General features: G+C 39.2%; 1 protein-coding gene across 2 annotated transcripts in view; it reads right to left on the minus strand.

Moving 5' to 3' along the window:
• Window positions 1-23,218, minus strand: part of AKAP6 (A-kinase anchoring protein 6) — a 379,467-nt gene that overhangs the window by 171,530 nt on the left and 184,719 nt on the right. The window lies entirely within an intron of this gene.

Here is a 23,218-nt window from a genome sequence, read left to right on the forward strand (position 1 = left end):
AAGATTATTAATTCTGTTTTAACTTATCATAAGTAATAAGCACAATATAGCTTTTGGTTTAAATACTGTCTCTAAAAAAGCTTTTATCGCTTCATTGTGTTTTTTAAAAAGAGGCTGTTTAACTTTAATCTGACTTTTATTTCATTACATAGGTTTTTATACTACACTTACCATTATAATATATGAGCATATTCACAGTAGTACATTAAGCAATGTGATGAATGACTATCACATGAGGACCATTCTCTTGCTCACTCTCTTCAATGAGACAATAGTGCATGCAATGAAATATTTTATTTTGATAGGGTTCTCTTTGTTGTTGTTTTAAACATACATGCTACTCTATATTTTTATTAAAGAAGACAAAGTCAAAGAATTGTCTTGGAGCAGAGAGTGGAGCAATTTGTGATGGTCCTTAGCTCTTATCAAAGAATCATAGAATACTAGGACTGGAAGGGACCTCGAGAGGCCGAGTCCAGTCCCCTGCCCTCGTGGCAGGAACCAGTACTGTCTAGACCATCCCTGATAGACATTTATCTAACCTACTCTTAAATAACTCCAGAGATGGAGATTCCACAACCTCCCTGAGCAATTTATTCCAGTGTTTAACCACCCTGACAGTTAGGAACTTTTTGCTAATGTCCAACCTAAACCTCCCTTGCTGGAGTTTAAGCCCATTGCTTCTTGTTCTATTCTCAGAGGCCAGGAAGAACAAGTTTTCTCCCTCCTCCTTGTGACACCCTTTTAGATACCTGAAAACCGCTATCATGTCCCCTCTCAATCTTTTTTCCAAACTAAACAAGCCCAATTCTTTCAGTATTCCTTCATACATCATGTTTTCTAGACCTTTAATCATTCTTGTTGCTCTTCTCTGGACCTTCTCCAATTCTCCACATCTTTCTTAAAATGTGGTGCCCAGAACTGGACACAATACTCCAACTGAGGCCTAATCAGTGCAGAGTAGAGCTGAAGAATGACTTCTTGTGTCTTGCTCACAACACACTTGTTAATGCATCCCAGAATCATGTTTACTTTTTTTGCAACAGCATCACACTGTTGACTCATATTTAGCTTGTGGTCCACTATAACCCCTAGATCTCTTTCTGCCATACTCCTTCCTAAATGGTCGCTTACCATTCTGTATGTGTGAAACTGATTGTTCCTCCCTAAGTGGAGCACTTTGCATTTGTCCTAATTAAACTTCTTCCTGTTTACCTCAGACCATTTCTCTAATTCGTCCAGATCATTTTGAATTATGACCCTATCCTCCAAAGCAGTTGCAACCCCTCCCAGCGTGGTATCATCTGCAAACTTAATAACTCTTGTTGGAGTTCATTCCATAGTCACAAATTGGCACCCAAGAAAGCTCTGTGTTCTATACAGATAAAGCTTTACCGTTGAAGTAGATAAACTTAAAAAACAACAAATCGTCTGGTAGCATTTTAAAGACTAACAAAACATGTAGATGGTATCATGAGCTTTCGTGGGCACAGCCCACTTCTTCAGATGACCAGAGTTTTGAGTTTAGGATGTCCAGACACAAAATAAATAGGGGAGAAGTGAGAGGGAGGAAGGAAAAAAATGGAAGGGGGCGGGAAACAAGAAGCAGAGGGTATGCAAATATGAAACGGAAAACCAAACAGGCAAAATTGGTAATCTATAAGCATCTAAAAATTGGATAGTTAAAAAAGGCAGATAAGGATCATAGGATAGCAATTAGAGAGGAAGAGTACTAACACAAGAATCTACACAGACAAAGAGCTGTTGGTACCATCATTATTTGTTTGGTTGATAATGTCCCAGCCATCTATTATCTCAATTGAGGCCATAGGTGTGAGAATTAAATTTGTGGATGAATTGTAGAAACTTTCATTGTGCCTTAGGAGAGGAATTGTTTACCCCATTTTCATCCTCATCTTCAGCTGATCTTTTATGTATGCTGGAGCCAGGCTGTTATGTACACGGAGGTTCAAGGATTGAGATCTTGAACTTGATTTGCCAGTGTATACAGCAGAAGATAGGTCTGATGAGAATTCACTAGCTGAGGACACACCCCTAGCTTTCTGTACTAGCTGCAGTTTCCTCAAGGCTAGTGACTTCCTGCTGTCTGAACATTGTTTAACTCCTGGGATAAGGGGTAACTCATTGTCAGTAAAGCTAAAAAGATCAAACTCCATATACAAGACTGAGGACAAGAGTTTGCTAGCAGAAGACATAAGGGAAAGAGGAGAAGGCAACACAAAGTAAGAGCATTCTCTTTTGGTTACAGCCAAAAAACTCAAGTGTCACTTAGACAGTGTAGTTGGATGGGAGGGAACAGAGAGAAAATATAGCCAGGGCAGCTGTTGGGGTGTCAACAGCTCTTGATACAGCCTCTCCAGAGGGCCAAGCCTTCTCCTAAACTGGTCCTCTTTAATTCCTCTACCTTTATATCATTCTATGACCTCTTGACTTATATTGACTCTTCATTCCTTAAACTCCATGGCCTACTATCTCCTTTGTCTGTCTGTCAGTTTGTCAGAGGCAGTCTGGTATGGGGCTATTATTGCCACTCCATTCTCCTAGGCCTTTCTTCTGCTTTAGTATCTTAGGGTGTATCTTCACTGCACTGTTATTTCAAGATAACTAGTGTTATTTCAAAATAATATGAGCATCTTCACAGCCATTCTGTTTGAAATATTTTCAAAATAATGAATGGCTTATTCTGAAATCTGTAAACCTCATTCTACAAGTAATAACATCTATTCTGAAAAAGCTATTTTGAAATAAGGTGTGTGTAGATGCTCCACTGCTGCTATTTTGAAATAGTCCCTCACCAAGGCCATTCTAAGTTATACCTCCCTAGTGTCTCCTGGGGTTCTACATTAGGGAAGCCTGCCTCAGACTAATTTTGAGGCTTCCCTGCAGTGTAGACGTGCTATTTCAAAATAAGCTATTATAGAATAACTACTTTGGAATAACTTATTTAGAAATAAGCATGCCATGTAGACGTACCCGTAGAGTCCTTTCTGCCTCCCTTTCACTCCTTTATAGCTGTGATTGTTTTCTTTATTTATCATACCTCTGGCTGCATGTCTCCACTATGATCTAGCAACTGTAGAGAGAAGTGGTCAGCCTCACTGAATCAAACCAGGGAAGACTTTCCTTGTCTTCCATCTATGCTCTGAATGGAGTTTTGTAAGCCACATTACAGGGAGATATTACCTCCCCATATGGTCCTCTCTGCAGTTGTACTGACTACACATTGAGAGAACCCCAATCATAATCCAAAGATTATCCCATTCAGTGACATATTCAAAAGAGAACAACAGCAGTATCATCAATACCCTTGGCAGCAACTATTTTGGGATATAGCAGGTTAAACTGGTGCAGAATGAATCTGGTTCTAGTGCTGCGGAGAATCTGTCCCCGTGTGTTTAAAATCTTTTTTATGATATCTGGTGATCCATTTAACAATATTGCTGCTTTGAGAAGGGTGATCATTTCCACATACAGGTGAAAAAATGCTTTGGAGCTCAGAAAACACACCACATATTTTTACTATGGATCAACTGGGATTTGTTCCCTGAATCACTCACCCAGCCCTAATTCTAACAGAATGCCTCAGAATGGTTTTATACTAATAACAGCTCTGTTGAGACTCTTGAAATTGTAATATATTAAAGGACCATCAGCCTATCAGAAGAACATGTAATTTTATGTTCATTACTTCTTCATTCCTGACTATAGAATGTGGATGGTTGCACCTCAATTAAAAGTTGAATCAAAGTTAATATAATTTAAATAAAAACTTCAATAAAAAGTTAAAGTTCTGTCCTTAATAGCATTAGTACCCTCTAATGACCGCTACGGTTATTACCACTAGATAACTGACCTTCTTGAACCTCTCTTCACTTGGAAACCTTTCTTCCAACACAGTCAATTATTTAGCGGTAATGAGTGCTCTGTAAGAGATTATTGTTTAACCAAGTAGCTTGAAACACTCTTTTTCTTTGTTATCTCTATTCTTCAACGAATGTTGCATTTTTTTCTATTATAGGTTTTTCAGTTCCTAAGAGAGAAAGCTGAGGGCTTTTTCTTTCCACTGCAGAAGTTCATCATATAATTGGCAAAACTTCAGATATAATTAAAATTATGAAAATTAGGGTATTATGATACTGTACTTTTGTGAACAACAATTGCTGACACATGGCAAACTCGACATTGTGTAGGGCAGAAGTGAGGGATTTAAGGGAATAATGTGAATTAAGAGGAAAGAAAGAAGGGTGAGATTGGTGGGATGAGAAGATATCAGATTGACTGAAAAAAAATGCGGTGAAAGGAGAGAATATAATTCAGGGAAAAAGGAATAGGAAAGAAAGATGAAAAATGAGAAGAGACTGACAAAAATACAGAAGATATAAAAGGAATGATGATTATGATAAAATAAAACTTTTTTGACAGGGGTCTTTACATTTTGGAAAAAATATTAATGTATTCTCTCTTGTGCTCAACAAGAATTAGAGGTTTGCTAGTCTGAAAATGGGCCTGGGATACAGGAATTCTTGAATTCTAATCCTAGCTGATTCTCCCTATGTCTGGGGAAAGTCCTTTAACCTCACTGTCTCTACTTTTTTAATTTTAAAATGGGGGAATATCTTGCAGAGGATATTGTGAGGATTAGTTAGGTAATATTTATACAGTGTTTTGAAAACATAAAGTGCTATCTAAACACTAATACTAATTTACCTGAAGTCAGAGCCAGGCTTTAATGCTTTCTACACTGGGAAGTCTTTTAGAAGAGTGTCTCTGTAGTACCAGATCTGCCTCAGAAAGGACCTTCAGATTTTGTACCATTCTGGGCATAGTCCTGGTAGAGGCAGAACAGACACTGCATGCCTCCATTGGTCAGGGGCGTAACTGTCTCACAGGATGGGCAGCTCTCAAAACACAGGGACTTGCCCTAGTTAGCCATGGCAGGGAGTGCTGCCAGATGCCGTGGGCACAGAGGAACCCCTTCCTCTTGAAGACCCAAGTAATATTAATTCTAGCTAATTAATCTGCAGTAGTGGTACATCCAAGAAGAATATCACCAATATATACTACTGGCAGTAAATAAGGTATTAGGTGTGGTAGGCATTAGCTGTGGCTGACTCTGGATAAAATTTAGTTCATCTTAGCCCCAAAGAACGGTGACTGTTAAGGCAGGAACACACAGATGCTTGCTTCCAGACTTCCTACAAATCCATAAACAAATAATCTCCTTTGTGAGAAGCATATTTTGGCACAACATTATAATAAGGACTATCAATTCGACACCATCATCTAACATATTGCAAACAGTGCCCCATAGGCTAAAATGTTATTTTAGTGAATTAAAAGTTATTTGTTCATTTAAGAGTAGGAAACTTATTCTATTCTTCTGAAGAACTACTCAAAAAAAACCTAGAAAATTGATCAATAGGCAGGATATATTAGCCCACTGCCAATAAAGCTCTTGTTTAGAAGACAACATGAATATTCCCTTCACATGCTTTACCTAAGTAAACTGCATATTCTCTTCTAAAGTATTACGTTCCTCTAACTTGTACATTGGTTTGGTTGATTATGTTTTTTTTCCCCTACAAACTGACCAATAGTGGAGAAGCAATAGGGTATAACTGGCAACTGTGCCTCCAAAGTGAACTAATTATAGCATACCTACCACCCCAAATCTTTAAGCTAGATTTTTTTTCTAGCTTCAGAAAAGGGAAGGAAAGGTGTTACACATATATTATTCTGCACTCAAAATACTACAGGTAAGTTTAGACAAAACCCTGTCAATTAAACAGTTTGCTGCATTGGAAGAAAATGGAGGAGGAAGGATTTGGGCTTTTTTTATTATTTGTATAAAATATATTGTTCTTTCAGGCTGTACTGAAATAGTTTCTATTTAATTGCAGACAAATTCTAAGAAGGTTACAGCAGTGAAACATTAAAATTCTAAGGGCAACTAATAACATTAAAACTTTATAGCCCCAGATAGAATAATTTAGACAAAAACAACATGAACATATGTTTTGTGTAATAATAACAAACATTTATAGCTGTCAAGAGAGAAAAACACAGGTTTATGCACACCTTAATGGCGTGCATGGGTGAGCATGAGTATATTTAAAACATAATATATTACAAAATTGACAGCAGGCATGACTCTTCTGGGTACTATGTTAAATCAATGAATAAATTACCAAAAGTGTGCTGTGGCTGTTTGGATGTGTAATTGAGCTTAACGTATATAGTGTTATTTCAAAAGAAACTGTTCAAGGAGTTTCTAGACCAATCCACTATGCATCTTTACTAAGCTGTTTACAAATAGCAATAAATGAAACTGTCTCACAGTAGGAAGGAAGTTTAGTTATACACATTACGTAAATGGAAAAAAAGTTAATTTTAATATGCTTTCCAAGAATTAAAAATAAACTTATAGTATTGCCAGGACTATTGAATTGGAAATCAGCATTTTCATATTCAGTTTTACATGTGTTTTAAATTAATTGCTACTTTACATTCTGAACTCCTTATACCATCATAAATTAGGAGTAACTTCACTGAAGTATATGGAGTTGAATCCTGTAGTACTTGTGTAACTGAAATCAGAATCAGGCCTCATATCCATTAAATACCTAAAAAGGAGCATTAAATAGTATAATTTAGTTTCTCTATATTTTGCTTGGATAACAGGTAAACACTACATTTTTAAGCATTTGTATCAGATCAGAAATGTGAAAATCATGTTAACACATTTTTGCTGACTAGTTAATGTTCAAACAAAAATAACCAAGGGGCAAACAAAGTGATTAATGTGATATTTATAATAAACTATCTGTATAGATATTTCCATTTCTAATTACAGTACTGTTCATTTTACTTTTTACACACAGTTTTAAAAAAGAAGAAGAAAGCACATATTTTGCTGGCCTGATACTTCGTTAGTTACTGTGAAATGCGTGATGCTGTGAACCTCTAATTGCAGGTGGGAGTTAAGAATGCCTGCCACTCAAATGAGTTGGGTGGAGGGGTTGTCTGGGTTTGCCAGAGAAGGGTGGTGGTGTGTGGGGGAGGGGAGGTCAGAGACTACTGCAAAGAGTAGTTTTGAAATAAGCAGTTTTGCAGGGCTAATTCCCATACCCCCCACTCCCAGAATGTGAAATCTGAAAGGTATAATGGCGCATGCACAGGGTGGGGAAAGCCTCTTAGTTCCATGCAGTAAGCAAAGCCAGCACCCACCTTCTCTCCCCTTATAGAGCTAAATATCAGGTTGCATTGAGAAATGCTGTGGGCATTTTGTTAGTTGCTCCTTTTTAAGGGGGGCTGGGAAGGAATTTTTCCCACACCACCAGCTTGGCTTTGGTGAAGTGAGGCTTTTTTGCCCTTCCCCACAGAGTGTGTCAGTGAGGACCTTTTTGGAGAAATAGAAAATGTGGTAGGCCGTACATTGCAACTTACTGTGTAATGTTGCGTGGGTGTCCAGTGAATATACTCCATAAAGAAGACATCGAAGGACCATATAAATGGGCTGGTAAAGGACTTGAAAGGAGTTACTAGATAAAAGGAAAGAGAACAATCGGAAGGGTTTGGGGGCTCCTTTGATTGGTATAGCAGGGAGCTAGCTCAATCTACGCCCTGTCCTCATAGATCACCTTAGCCCTCCAACGAGGGTGGTGGATGGTGGGGGACCTGGATGAAAATTAAAGGGGGCTGGTGGGGCTCTGGGTAAGGATTTGAATAAACATAATTTTGCCTGCTTACTACATTTTATCTGCCAGGTAAGTAGCAACCTGAATAATATCCATATCAAGTGTCTCCTATCTTTTTTTTCGGTTTACCCAGGCAACATCATCCTGCATAAATGTTATCCTTGTACTCTTAGAGATTTTGCCAGCTATCTGAAAGGGTAGAAGTAACAATCAAATCTCTCAACTATCCTCTGTCTGCCTCCTTTTACTAGACTTCCACAAGTACAACTGATTTTAAATGTATTGTCCTTCTTACCTGTTAGTGTTTCAGAATACATACTGGTATAAGGTGTCACATCTATTTTATGCTTAGATGTTCTATGGTATTTTATCTCTATTTTTAGTCTCTACTTTTTTTGTCATTTATATCTCCAATTCCCCATAGGGGATTTCTGCCAGAACCAACCACAACTGTTATGTTCTTATAGCTCAACCTCAACGATCAACTTATTATTGTGTGATAAATGTGTGCTCCCTTCTAACACTATTGTAAAGAAGAAAAAGATGAAAAAGAAGTAAAGTATCTATATTAAGATGAGATATTCCTACTCTCTGGTCTGATGATGGTCATAAAGTATTGTATGTGGCTAACATAAACCTCTCGGCCAAAAATCCTTAGATTAACTGCCATTAATGTTTATGGCTGCCACAGACAATCATACAACTAATACATTTACTTTTCTGAAGTAACTTCCAGAACTATTAACCAAGATTTTTGAATTTCTGTATATAGTGGCTAATCAATATCTAATCACTTCTATACAATATTGTATATTTATCATAAATTAAAAATAATTGCAATTGAGAAACAGCAAATACCATAGCAAATTGTTAATAAAAAGTCTGATGAATAAATAAATGATGCCAGGATGACAAAAAAAAAAATCTTGACCTCAGATGATAAAAAACAGTAGACATGTACACACACACACACACAAACACAACCCCATCATACGCCCACATTTTCTCAACATGTAATCCTGTGCTTCATAAAGTGTCATAATAAGCCTATTTTTCCCATCATTTGTATACATATAATTGTGAAGTCACTTCACACATGTTGCTCATTGTAGCACTTCAGTGCTTTCAATCTTTAAAAAAAAGGAAAAAAAAGAATCCAGGGACCTAATGATGAGTCAGCCTTACCTCAGTCTCTGGAAAAATCACAGAATAGAAAATCCATTTTGAAGCACTTGGAGGAGAAGATGATCAGGAACAGTCATCAAGGGTTCACCAAGGGCAAGCCATGCCTGAACAACCTAGTTATCTTCTATCATGAGATAACTGGCTATGTGGTTAGGGGCAAAAATGTTGATGTGATATACCTGGACATTAGCAAAACTTTAGATATGGTCTTCCACAATATTCTGGCCAGAAAATTAAAGAGTACACATTGGATAAATGGACTATGTGGTGAATAGAAAGCTGGATAGATCGGCGGGCTCAATGTGTAGTGATCATCGGCTCGATGTCTAGTTAGCAGCTGGTATCAAGCAGCATGTCCAGGGATTAGTCCTGGGACAAGTTTTGCTCAACATCCTCATTAATAATAATGATGGTGGGATGTATTGCACCCTCAGTAGCTTCACAGATGGCACTAAGATGAGGAGAAAGGGTCCACAGTGACCTACACATATTGGAGAATTGATCCAAAAGAAAAATGATGAGGTTCAACAAGAATAAGTGCAGAGTCCTGTACTTAGGATGAAAAATCCTATGCACAGTTACAGGCGGGGACTGACTGGCTTAAGCAGCAGTCTGCAGAAAAGTAACCAGGGATTACAGTGGATGAGAAGCTGGCAATGAGTCAATGATGTTCTCTTTTTGCCAAGAAAGCTAATGGCATATTGGGTTGCATTAGTAGGAGCATTGCCAGTAAATAGAGATAAGTGAATATTGCTCTCTATATGGGATTGTTGAGGCCACATCTGGAGTATTACATCTAGTTTTGCCCCCTCCCCCCATTACAGAAAGGATGTGGACAAATTGGAGAGAGTCCAGCAGAGGGTAAGAAACATGATTAGGGGGCTGGAGCACCTAGATTATGAGTGGCTGAGGGAACTGGTCTTATTTAGTCTGCAGAAAGGAAGAGGGGGGATTTGATAGCAGTCTTCAAAATATCTGAAAGGGGGTTCCAAAGAGTATGAAGCTAGGCTGTGGCAGATGACTGAACAAGGAACAATTATCTCAAATGGCAGTGGGGGTGGTCTAGGTTGGATATTAGGAAAAACAATTTCACTACAGGTTGAACCTCTTAAATCCAAGACTCCCTGGTCTGGGCAACAACTATGGTCCAGCAGGACCAAGGTTGTTGCTGAACCAGAGAGCCCTGGTGCCTGGGAGTGAGATGGTCAGGAGTCCAGGAAGTCCTGTCCAACTGGGGCAGCAGCAGGACTGGTGAGTCCCATCCTTAGGCATCCCAGCCAGGTAGAGTAGCAGGGGGACTAGTAAGCCCTGGTCCTGGGAAGCCACAGCTGGGCATGGGAGGAGTAGGGCAGCTGGGGAACCTTGGATCCATGTAGCCTCGGCTGGGTGCAGCAGCAGAGGGGCAGCCAGGGAGCCCCATTCTTGGGAAGTACTTGCAGGGCTTGGCAGCAGTGGGGCCGTCTGCAGCCGGTGAGTCCTAGCTCCGGGAAGCCCCAGCCAGGCAGGGCAAAAATGGGGCCATGGTGGCTCGCTAGCTCTGTTCCTGGAAAGCCCCAGCTGGCTGGTGTCAGTGGGCCAGAGCCTAAGCTCTGTAGCAGCAGGGCTGGAGCCCACTGGCAATGGATCTGGAGCACAGCCAGCCAGAGGGAGGGACAGTGTCCTGGGAGGATGGTGGCAGGAGGTCCGCCCTGGTCTGGCAAATTCCCTCATTTGGGATGGGTCGTGTTCTGAGGGTGCTAGACCAGGGAAGTCCAACCTGTAGGAGGATGGTGATGCACTGGAATGAGTCACTTAGGAAAGTGGTGGAATCTCAATCCTCAGATTTTTTAAGGCCAGGCTTGATGAAGCAGGACTGAGATGATTTAGTTTTGGTTGCTCCTGCTTTGAGCAGAGGGTTGAAGTGGATGACATTCTGAAGTGTCTTCAAACACTAATCTTCTATGATTCTTCGATTCTGTGAACTAGATTAGCTATAAAAACTTGTGCTACTGCTCCCATCCCTAAGTGTGCTGTCAACTCTACGATGTTACTAGTGAGCCCAATTTAAAATGCAGAATGTCCAAAAAGATTTTTCTATCAAACACTGTTTTACCCGAATTCCCTTTTATGGTCACCACATTAGGGAATTCCTCTGATAAAGCTAAAGATGTTGTTCTGAAAGACTAAACTAGTAACTGAATTGTTGTGGGGACAGGGAAAATGCTAGCCAGACAGAACATAAAAGTAATTAAAATATATTTAAAAGACTAACATGCAGAACATAAAATGTACCTTTATCTAATAGTATCTTTGTTCACATCAATGTTCCTTTTCTTCTCTATTACACATTTAATCATTCTTACACATCAACCATAACAACAAAATTCAAATACTGAACTGCTAATTAAACACAGTAATATTTATAAGGTTTTAGTTTATTCTGCAGATATGAACACGTAATTTAATGCACAAATACAATGAAAGTAAAAATTCTTTTTAAAGCTCAGCACAGTACGATGTCAGTCGCTATTCAGTGAAATAAATAAATGTCTTTTATTTGTAGTACAGCAATATTATTCCAATAAAAAGATAAAGACAATATGCTTGTAACAAGCAAAAATCTGCTACTGACAACTGGCAATGGCATCCACCTAAAGATGCAATTTTAAAAGTCTAAGGAAACTGTCAAAAGAGGGAAGTTAACCTGTTGAAAACACAAGGCTTTCTAAAGATAAAACTGTATTTACAACACTATGGGTGTGTCTAGACTACAGAGTTTTGTCGACAAAAGTGGACTTTTGTCGACAAAACTATACCTGCGTCCACACTACCACTGAGTTCTGTCGACATAACGTCGACAGAACTCAGCAGTTTTGTCGACGTATGTAAACCTCATGGGTACGTCTAGACTACAGGCTTCTGTCGACAGAAGTTTTGTCAACAGATACTGTCGACAAAACTTCTGTCGACAAAGCGCGTCCAGACTACATTGAGTTCTGTCGACAAAGCAAGCTGCTTTTGTCGACATGGTAGTCTGGACGCAAAGGACAGTTTCCATTCAATAACACCTTCTGTCGACAGAAACTGTTGACAGAAGGTGTTATTCCTCGTAAAATGAGGTTTACATACGTCGACAAAACTGCTGAGTTCTGTCGACGTTATGTCGACAGAACTCAGCAGTAGTGTGGACGCAGGTATAGTTTTGTCGACAAAAGTCCACTTTTGTCGACAAAACTCTGTAGTCTAGACACACCCCATTTTACGAGGAATAACACCTTCTGTCGACAGAGTTTCTGTCGACAGAAGGTGTTATTGAATGGAAACTGTCCTTTGCGTCCAGACTACCATGTCGACAAAAGCAGCTTGCTTTGTCGACAGAACTCAATGTAGTCTGGACGCGCTTTGTCGACAGAAGTTTTGTCGACAGTATCTGTTGACAAAACTTCTGTCGACAGAAGCCTGTAGTCTAGACGTACCCTATGAAACAGACTGTGGTCTTCAATCAAAAGCATCTGAACAAACAAGGCAAGCTAGAGTCAAGCCTTAAGCCAGGTCTAAAATGGCAAAGAAAACCGATGTAAAATATGCAGTTCTGCTATGACAATTGTGTAGCTGGAATTAATGTACCTTACGTCAATTTTCTGGGGTCCCATCAACTTCCTTGTAACTTTGAGTAGTACCATGGGCGATGGGGACACTGTCAGCATTTGATTTAACTGGTCTTTATTAGACCCCACTAAATTGAATGCCAGAAGATCGACCACCATGGCAATGAAGACAAGCCATTAAATTGCACTAACAGAGATAACTGGCATGAAAACCATGAGGTAGTACTACACCTGTTAGAATAAACAAAATAGGCTAGATGAGAAAGAGAGTTAAAAACAACTTTCAGCTCTTACTTCAATATAACTCAGTAATCCAAAAATACTTATCTATTTTGGTGATGGGCAGATTTCTGAATGTTTGTATAAACATCCAAAATTTCACTTTCTTATTTGAATTTATCTGAACTGTTTTGGCCTGGAAATTACAGACTGAATCTCAGAAGAACAGGCTTTCAAACAAGACTGCCAAAACCTTCTAGTTTTGGTCAGTAATGAACACAGAGAAGAGGTTCTCCCACTATATTGATGCGCTGTACTTTCACCTTTAAGCCTGATATATGAAGAAACATGGGGTGGAAAGAAATGAAATGGAAAGAAGCAAAATAGCACTAACTGAAAGTTTTGAAATTCAGATGTCATTAAATTCAGGCAGATCCTTATTATACATAAACTGGTTAACCTCGTACCTTTTATGGTTTGTTTGGAGGATGGATAGGGTACTCCTTTGTATTTATTTATTCATCAGTTTCTGTAGAATTCAACCTTTATTAAAAAAAAGATTGCTTTTTACCCCTTTTGGTTGTAGAGACATGGTTCTGAATGTGTGGGGCTGAGCCAAGAGATAAAAGAATGGACTATGGGTAAATTAGGTGGTAAAAAAGTAATGAGGGAGTTCCATTTTAAAAATGAATATGGAGGAGCCCATACATACACATAGTGAAAAGAAGTGACCAGTAGATGCACAAACACAGATTGCATAAGTTTTTTCCCCATCAAACTCAGAACTAACAAACATGATAGGCTGTATTGGTGGCAGAAGAATGGCTATGCAAGTAATATGCACCAAGTTTTCTCCCTTTTGCCTATCTTAGATAAACTCCATCATGCATAATTAACTTGGGTTTTGAACAGGAGGGTTTCACCATTTGGCCCCTAAAGAGATGTGAACCATACCCATTCTTTTCAGCCAAGTGTTAACTCTGAAGTATAATGGTGTTAGTTGAAAGTAAACACTGTTAATTCTTTCCCTGTTGATAACCTTAGCTGAAATATGCAGCTATTCTGATACTGGGGCAGAGCTTGATCAGACTAACACCTCTTTCCCAGAGTCCCAATATAATATTGTTTACTAAAAAGAATTCCTAACTAGTAAAATAAATTGGCATAATTAAAATAATAAATGAAGAGGAAGAAAAGGACACACAAAATTAAAAATGAAAAGCATTTGACTATTATGTGGTTAAACTATCTCTGGTTTCATCCTTCCCACACCCAGGTCAGGTTGTGTACACATAATGGGCAAAATCCAGCCATCTGTGAATGAATCAGTGCGAGTTAGGGCTGCATTAAAATGGTAAGAATGGGCTTAGTTCTGCATGTGTAATTACAGTATATATATATATATATATATACACACACACACACACACACACACATATAGTTTCAGAAAATAGTTTTTCAAAGTTTTTCAAAGAAATGGCATTAAGACAAAATTACACTAATTTAAAAAGTTTTCGCATCAAATTCTCAATTATACTTGATCTTAGTTGGGCAATTTAGATTTTAAAAGATATGGAAGCTGATCTCCCTTTGCTTAAAAATAAGACAACATATCCTTGCAACTAAACTGTTTTACTAAATCTGCTTGTTGTGTATTGTTTACAATGCTAGAATGGTTTCCAATTGAAGAGTAAAAATTTTCCAACAGTAACCAGACATATAGTATCTGAAATTGTTGCCATATAAAATGATAAAAACATCTTAGAAATACCATGCACAGTTTAGAATGTTTACCTAAGAACATAAGAATAGCAATACTGGTCACACCAAAGGTTCATCTATCCCTGTTACTGTCTTCCTACAGTAGTCAATGCCAGGTGCCCCAAAGGATATAAATCGAACAGGTAATCATAATCACCCATTCCTAGGTTCTGATTAGCAGAGGCTAGGGATACCATTCCTGCCCATTCTGGCTAATAGCTGTTGATGGACCTGTCCTCCATGAATTTATCTAGTTCTTTTTTGAACCTTGTTATATTCTTGTACTTCACAACAATCTCTGGCAATGAGTTCTGTAGGCTGACAGTGTGTTTTGTGAAGAAATGCTTCCTTTTACTTGTTTTAAACCTGCTACCTTTAATTTCATTTAGTGACCCCCTACTTCTTGTTCTTTGGGAAGGAGTAAACTCTTCTTTATTCACTTTTCCCACACCAGTTATAATTTATAGACCTCTATCATATCCCCCCTTAGTTGTCTCTTTTCCCAGCTGAAAAATCCCAGTCTTATTAATCTCTCCTCATATAGAAACCTTTCCATTCCCCTAAATATTTTTGTTACCCTTTTCTGAACTTTTTCCAATGCTAAGATATCTTTTTTGAGATGAAGTGACCTCATCTGCAAGCAATATTCAAGATGTGGGATATACCATCAATTAATACAGAGTCAATCAGGTATTCTCTTTCTTATTTCTAGCATTCTGGATTTTTTTTGACTGCTGCTGCACATCGAGTGGTTTTTTTTCAGAGAACTCTCCGCAATTAGTCTAAGATCTCTCTCTTTAAGAGGTGGCAGCTAATTTAGTCCTCATCATTATGTTGGGATTATGGTTTCCAATATACATTACTTTGCATTTATCAACATCAAAATTCTTCTGCCATTTTGTTGCTCAGTCACCTAATTTTGTAAGATCCTTTTGAAGCTCTTCACAGTCTGCTTTGGACTTCACTCTCTTGAGCAGTTTAATATCATCTGCAAATTTTGCCACCTCACTGTTTCACCCCATTGTTAATGTTTTCTTTTTACTGATGAAGGGGAAACTGTTTATCTCTATATTCTGCATACCCTTGCTAAGATATAGCTTTCATATTCTATCCCTTTCTTGATATATTTTAAAAACATGCCAGTAATGCAAGGCCTACAGGATTTAATTTATCCGGTATGAATTAGCTTTAGCAATAGCATTGTGATAGAGTATAGGGTTAAATTATTTTTCTTGTTATTTTTTACATGTTTTGTGTAAAAATTATGACCTTTGCAGTGAAAATTTCAGTTGGGCCTTTGGACACAGAAGGGCTATGACTCAATATTGTGTGAGTATAGTTAAGTCCAAATCTTCAGAACCCAGTAAAACTCAAGAGAACCAATTTCCTGGTACCTAACTGCAAGATTTTCTGCCTTTTCCTTGTTCTGGTAATCAGTCCAAGGAGGCATCAAGTTGTTCTCCTATACATATTCATAGACCCCTCCCTCCCAGATATCTCTCCCAATCAGCTGCAGGTACTCACAGACATCTCAGGGTGCAAAGTCCAATTTTGGTTATGAGGCTGGACATCCTGGCACCACAAAAGGGATAAAGGGCTAGAAATTAAGGAAGTCAGGGCTGTGGCAGCTGCTGCTGCTAAAGTCACTCTGGAATGCCCACTGTTCTCTCTCGAGGTCAGATAACAAGCTCTATTTTCTTTTCAATCCTTTAGCTCTGTCTTGCTTCATTTATTCTGTCCAAGTTTGCTTCTAAGTTTTCTATATGCCACCTGCACCAAAGTCCCTCAGGCGGAGGGAAGCTGGTCCTTCCCCGCTTGGCCTTCGGAAAAAAGATTCTGCAAGTATGAAATCCTGTTAGGTAATTAGATCCATACACTTAGATAAGTCCAATTTATAACACAAATTTTGTTAATGTTATCCATAGAGAAGATTCAATTCATCTGTATACTCAGTGTAATATTCTTTGTTGTGTTTACCACTTTAATACCTGTAATAATAAAACTTGTTTTAATTGGATATCCTGATTGTAAGTGTGACTGTTGTTCTGGACCCTCAGACCCTCTTGAGGTGGAACTGTACAGTTCTACCAGCTTGTAATCTGGGTTAGGGTGGATGAACTTGGAATCTTGGATCAGACTGGCGAGTCTTACCCACATAAATTTCACCATAAATCCTTCCTGGGCTACATCTGTGTATCAAAAAGTGGCTGAAATTTCAACATTAATGGTATGTATGTGTGTACATGACTGTGTATGAGAGAGGGAAGTAGAATGTGAATGAAACATACAGTCAGTTCTGAAACCTCACATTTCATGAATTGTCCTGAGTGACTTAAGTAAAACATCAGTTTAAGCAGAATGATCCCTTTAACATGTTTTCCCTATACCTTAGCCAGAAACAACTAATTCCAGGGAGAGAAGATGAGGACAAATCATACAAACTGATGTAATTGTTTCACACTTTCAAATCACTGGCTATTATAGAACTAATCCCATCGACTCTAGTATTAAGACCTCTTTTTTTGTAATTAGCAGACCCAGGTGTTCGTGTGAGAAAACACTCTAGATTCTGGGTTTAATCTAGCTCTTATCTGTTAACCACATGATAGAAGATTAAACTGATAATGACTCTGCCTGGTTTTAAATAATACAATTATGTGGAAATTATTGGTGTAATGGCTTGCTTCTTGTAGAATTACAGTATGTGCATAGTATGGATCTCTGAAGATTAGAAATCTAGAGTTGAAGAGCCCTTTAGTTGAACAGAGGAAAAGGAAAATATCTACTCACGTATATGACATTTCTCTGTATTGATCACAGAGATGAAAGAAATTTGTTCATACATTCTTTCTGTACCATAATGTTAGTCTCAAATGTTGCAGCTACAGCAGTAAGATCTGGACAACTAGCATGTAACTGTCTAGCCAAAGAGTGAGGATTGTCAGCCTTTCCCTGCCTGTTTTCTTACTCTTTTGTTACACATTTCTCAAACATGCTCTCATATTACCAGACTGAAAAGAGAGCTGTTGTTCTCCAGAGTACAGTCTTGATCAACCCACTGTGCCTGATAAGTTGTCTAGCTGTGCTAGGACATAAGACACTGGATGTGATTTATTGAAGTTGGAATTTTTTTCCTGGATGTCTTGGAATAACAGTCACATAAAAGTGTAGAATGCAGATAATTTCATCATCATTTACACATAACAGAAGGTGAGCTGCTGTTAGCCCTTTCCCTTTTCCCACCCTGGTCCCCTGCCAGTCTGTTGCTGGGATCCTGCTTCTGCTCACCCTGAGTAAGGGTTAAAGAGGCTATAAAGATTGGTGTTGACTCCCTGCCTTACGAATCTTACGCATCCATTTCTGTGGCCTTAAAAATATCTATGCGGTGTCCCCATGATGACCCAGTCTGAAGCTGCTGCAGCCAGCCACTTTGTCTAGATGAGAGTTTCCCAACCTATGGGTCAGGACCCAAATATGGGTCGCCATTACATTTCAAAAGGGTCGCCAAGTGTCTGCCCAGGTGGCTCTGCTCCCTCTCCTCCCCCTATTTGAATTGCCTTGGGTCACCAAGTCTTCCTGAATTGTCAAAATGGGTCCTCATCTGCAAAAGGTTGGGAACCACTGGTCTAGACCTGAAAAAGGCCATACATCTTTTCCTACAAGGCCGACAATGGCTCCCATTGCTTAATGTGCGGTGAGGTCATTGTCCAGCTATGCCAGAAGGAGGACAGGAGACTGGAAGTAGTTTAATGAGGCCTCTGCTGGGACCCTCCTCCCTCTCCATCAAGTGAGGATTAATGTGGAGGGGGGAGGGCTATGAAAAGGAAGATTTGTCTCCCTTCCATACTAGACACAAGAGTCCTGCACATCCCCCATCTCTGCTCATTTAAAGAATATCTCCAGTAATTCTTTACCAACCCATTTTATTTGATCACCATATGCCTTCCCTATAGAGAGCTTGCATTCGACACCCACCACAAAGAGGCATCGGTAATTAGCTTGGCTATGTCCCCCACATATCTAGTTGGGTTTCTGGACATCTATGAGTATCCTCTTTAACACTGTCCAACAACCCATCAGCTACCCAGTCTGACAGCTAGACTCCATCTTCCCTGAATAATTCTGGTGCCTGGTATGCTCTGTTGGGATGAGAAAATACCAGCACCCCTTTACTTTCTATGAATTTTCCCAACTCAACATTCACATATGTCCTAGTTTTGTTGACTGATGGGAGCTTCACACCTTCCTAACACATTTGGTATTGTAACATGTTTAATCCAATAACTTTTCCTCATGGGAAAAGTTCCAGGATCTGTCCCCAAACCCCACTGAGTTTTGAGCATTAAGGCCACCTGTTTTCATGTGCCCAAATCATTTCCCCCAAGGTGAACCACAGTTGTATTTGTAAAGCCCTGTAAATCCATGGGTATCCACTTCATATCAGTGAATGCTGGTAGCTGTGGTTCATTTTTTCAGACAGCAGCACAGATGTGAATACAAATTTTGTAGCCATGCAGGACTTAATTGTAAGAATTAGGTGGGCAGCTATGAGGATCTGCAGCCTGGATCCTCCACTTGCCCTAGGATATCCACAGACTGGATGTGGAAACATGTGGTATCTGTGCAGGGCTCTACATATGTGGTACCTGTTTAAAGGCCACCCTGGTGTACAGAAGGTCACCCCATCACATGTTCCTCTTCCCATGCCTGCTCAGGACTGCTTCACCACTGAGAGTTGATTTCACAAGCATGGCTAAATTTGCAGAGGATACAAAAACAGCCACTTTCATTCTTTAACCAGTAAATATTATTATGAGCCTCTGGCTTCCAGCAAGCTTGCTACTGAATGAACAGGCCAGTAGCAGTGTGAAAACTAGGCCTCCATGATGCCTGATCCAATAACAGTGTCAGATGTGGGATGTCTTACTGGGTCTTGTTTTGTATTGCCCTCTATCTGAACTGTCCATCATAGTTAAATCAACCCATGACCACAAACATATTATATATCCAACTAATTATATCCATATATTTGAACATTGCAGGGTTTCTGTCTGAGTAATACTCTGCAATACTGTCTGCATAGATTAGTGTTCTAAATGCGCTTGGCCATATTTCCCTGAGCTTACTCTGTGTCAGCAATTCCCGGCAAAACAGTGATAACATGTCTACATACTAACCTAGCAGTAGGAGTCCGAGTTTGGGAGACAGGTGATAGTCAGACAGGGTACACCACTCACTACTGGTGGGAATCCCTTGTGTGTGTGTGGGAAAGGGGAGTGATGTTTGAGTACTCTACAACTCATTCACTGATAGGGAATGTGAATTCACAGGATAGAAATACTGGCCTGGAGTAGCTGGGGCATGACCCCATGGTGAGTCGGAAGTATGGTTATGCTGAAGTCTGATTCAGTTTTCTTTGCCTTGATAATGGCATATAATATGGTCTGGCACTTAGGCCTTTTGGTGAAATTGTCTAGAACTATGCCAAGTTGATTAGTACGTACAATGGCTGCGTTTTTGAAAACACAATTTCTGTATGAGTATTGGTGATAGATCAAGTGCTTGGAGGCATCAGAAGAACAGCCTCCCACAAGAATCAGTATTATCTCCAATGATATTCAGTCTTTCTAGGTGTCATGTAGGACAAAACTCTCACATATCATGGCCATCTTACAGAGATAGTAAGTAAGTCAAAATATACAGCAACCTGCCCAGAAAACTGTCTTGAATACCACATGGTGCCAATGCCCAAATGTAACACAATTCAGACTTGGCACTCAGATACTCAGCAGTAGAGTACTGTGCCCTACTATGGGCTTGCTTATTTCACACAAACATATTGATATATAAGTTATTCCACCATGTGTACAATTTTAGACACACATAAATCTACTCATCTACCATGGTTACCATTTCCTTGCAATATCGCTCTACCCTGTGTTTGTAAAGAGGAAAGTTTGTGACAAAATTTTATAATATGCCACAATCATCACTAATTAAAGACTTGCTTAATCCACTACGTGGTCATTTGACCTCATGTATCCCAGCATGGGTAAGTTTGCTGAGTGAGGGAATTATGGTAGAGGACAAGTGGCAAGCTTCATAGTCCATACAGAACCCCTGTTCAAAATCCACCAGATTTGATTTGTCATGAAGGTGATGAAACCTCCTGAATTGATTTTGTACCAGAGACAGGATATGTGATGCAGCAGAATCCCTCTTGTTTACTAAGGAGCAATCCTGCACCAATGAAAGACCTCTCTATGTCAATATGGTAGCTGCAAACATATTGTTGAGGGCTGTGAAATGACTCGATTTCCTAGGGGTCTTCATGTCTTGAATGTTGTAGTTAGGAGTGCAGCGGCTTACTTGACTGGATTGCATGTGTCACACAAATAACTACATTTTGTAAACCAGTTAGTGCTGCAGAAACTATTTTGGAAGCAACTGCTTGGATTCTGAGAGTCAATTCTCTGATGGCTCCCCAACCTCCAAATGCAGTTAGTTCACCATCGCCAATTCCTTCCCCATGATCCATGTTACCTCCCATTACGGGGAATCCATTTGGTAGGCACACTGACCATCCTTGGATCTGCCAGCCCTGGTCCTGTGTGCAACCTTTTGCCCATGTGGCAAGGATTCCATCCACCCAGTTTTCTATGGCCCCTCAAACTCCATTCTGCCTCTCCTCCCCCTTCCCCCGCCACAGTGAGTTGGGAATTCTCTCTTCTGTCTGCTCAAACACATCTGCTCCGGTTGGCTGTAAGGGAGTGGAGGACCTCCACACTCTAGTTCTCACCACTTTGTTCTGGCTCCTCGTGGATGAATTTGAAAATCTATCTTCTTCTCCAAAACATCTTCTTTTGCTGCTATGGCCATGAAGTGGGTAGCTTTCCCTCTACTCCCTGCTCTCACTTGTCTGCAGTTTACCCATCTTCTGGTCACCTGGTGGGGATGGGTCAGCAACCCCAACTGTCTTGGTTTGAAGCTCCTGCACCAAGTCATTCCCTGACTTTCAAGCTAGACAGTCATCCTCCCCATACATATACATCGCTTAAAATTTGGTGAAATCATTTGCAGTGTTGCTGACCACCAAGGAAACTTATCAGGTACCTCCATCTTCAGTAGAGGTATAGTAGTAACTTAAAAGAGTCTCCATATTTTCATGGCATGACATTGTCAGTTTTCTTTTTCTTATGTTTTTGAAAACTAGCTTTTTGTTTAAAAATACCATAGAAACAACAAAGTTGAGACACAAGTGGGAGTTGGGTGAGTGATGGCTGATTCTGGAGCCATAACGTCCAACATTTAATTCTGTATTTGACAAAAACTGACTATAAATTGGGGGAAATAACCAATTTTCTCCCTTAATATAGATATTCATTTTCAAAAGGAGAGTGGATATAGATTTACCACTTCAGTCTGTGTTAACCTGCCTATGATTATCTATTATTTTAGAATCCAAGGTATTTATTCTGCCATATGATACATCACAAAATGTTACTTTTTTCCATGTTCTCAGTTTTACCCATGTAACCATATGTTTGACTGATACTTTCATTATTCTTCAAACAGTGCTGCTTCTGTTATTCACTTACCAAGAGAAGGTGTTCCTTATATGGATTAGACACTATGACAAGACTGAATATCTCTACTGCCTAAAAAAAATGAGACCAGTCTCAACATTTTAACTATTAGGCCCTTCTATTTGAAATGGTTCGTGCTCAGGTAGAGGTCTTACAAGAACTTAACTTTTGTGTGTTTCTTTTTTTTTAATTATATTAACTAACGATTAATTCTGAAGAGGAACATCTTTAGAACTAACTTATCTAGTTCTCGGATTCCAATGGTTTTGCTCTGCAGTGCTATATGAGTCCTAACAATCACTGGCTACACACAAACATGAAAATCATAATCACTGGTTTACTGAACCTATGAAGTATTGGGAACAGAACTCAATATCTATTCTAACAATATAGTCTTCTTCCACCTAGGCAGAAGGGGAATATCCATTATCAGAAAGTTGTATTAGAATTTATATACTATTTTCCAAACAAGATAATTAAAATCTAGTAGGGTCTTCAGCAGACAGTGAAATTCCATCCATCAGAATTAAAATAAATACATAATATGGGAGTTTACACTCAGATGCCAAAGCGAGAAAGGACTATTATGATAGTCTAATCTGACCTCCTATGTAACACAAGACACAGAGATTCCCCAAAATAATTCCTTCTGAACTAGTTCATATCTTTTTTAAAAAATCCAATCTTGATTTAAAGATTTGCAGTAATGTAGAATCCACCATAATCCTCGGTATATTGTTCCAGTAGTTAACTATTCTCACTGTTAAAAATTTACACCTTATTACCAGTCTGAATGTTTCTAGTTTCAACTTCCCACCACTGGATCTTGTTACACTTTTCTCTGCTACACTGAAAACCTCATGATCAAATATTCATTCCCCATGTAGGAACTCATAGCCTGTGATGAAGTCACCCTTTAACCTTCTCCTTGTTAACCTAAGTAGATAGAGCTCCTTGTGTCTGTCATAATAAGATATGTTTCCTAATCCTTTCATTATTCTTGTGGTTCTTCTATGAATGGTGTGCATTTTATCAACAAACTTCTTGAACTGTGGACACCAGAACTGGCTACAGCATTCTAGCAAAAGTTGCACCAGTGCCCAATACAGAGGTAAAATAACCTCTCTTTACTTGAGATTTCTTGTTTGCATTAGCCCTTTTG

Source organism: Pelodiscus sinensis, chromosome 5 (assembly GCF_052426305.1).
Source record: "Pelodiscus sinensis isolate ZL-2025 chromosome 5, ASM5242630v1, whole genome shotgun sequence".
Classification (NCBI taxonomy): domain Eukaryota; kingdom Metazoa; phylum Chordata; order Testudines; family Trionychidae; genus Pelodiscus; species Pelodiscus sinensis.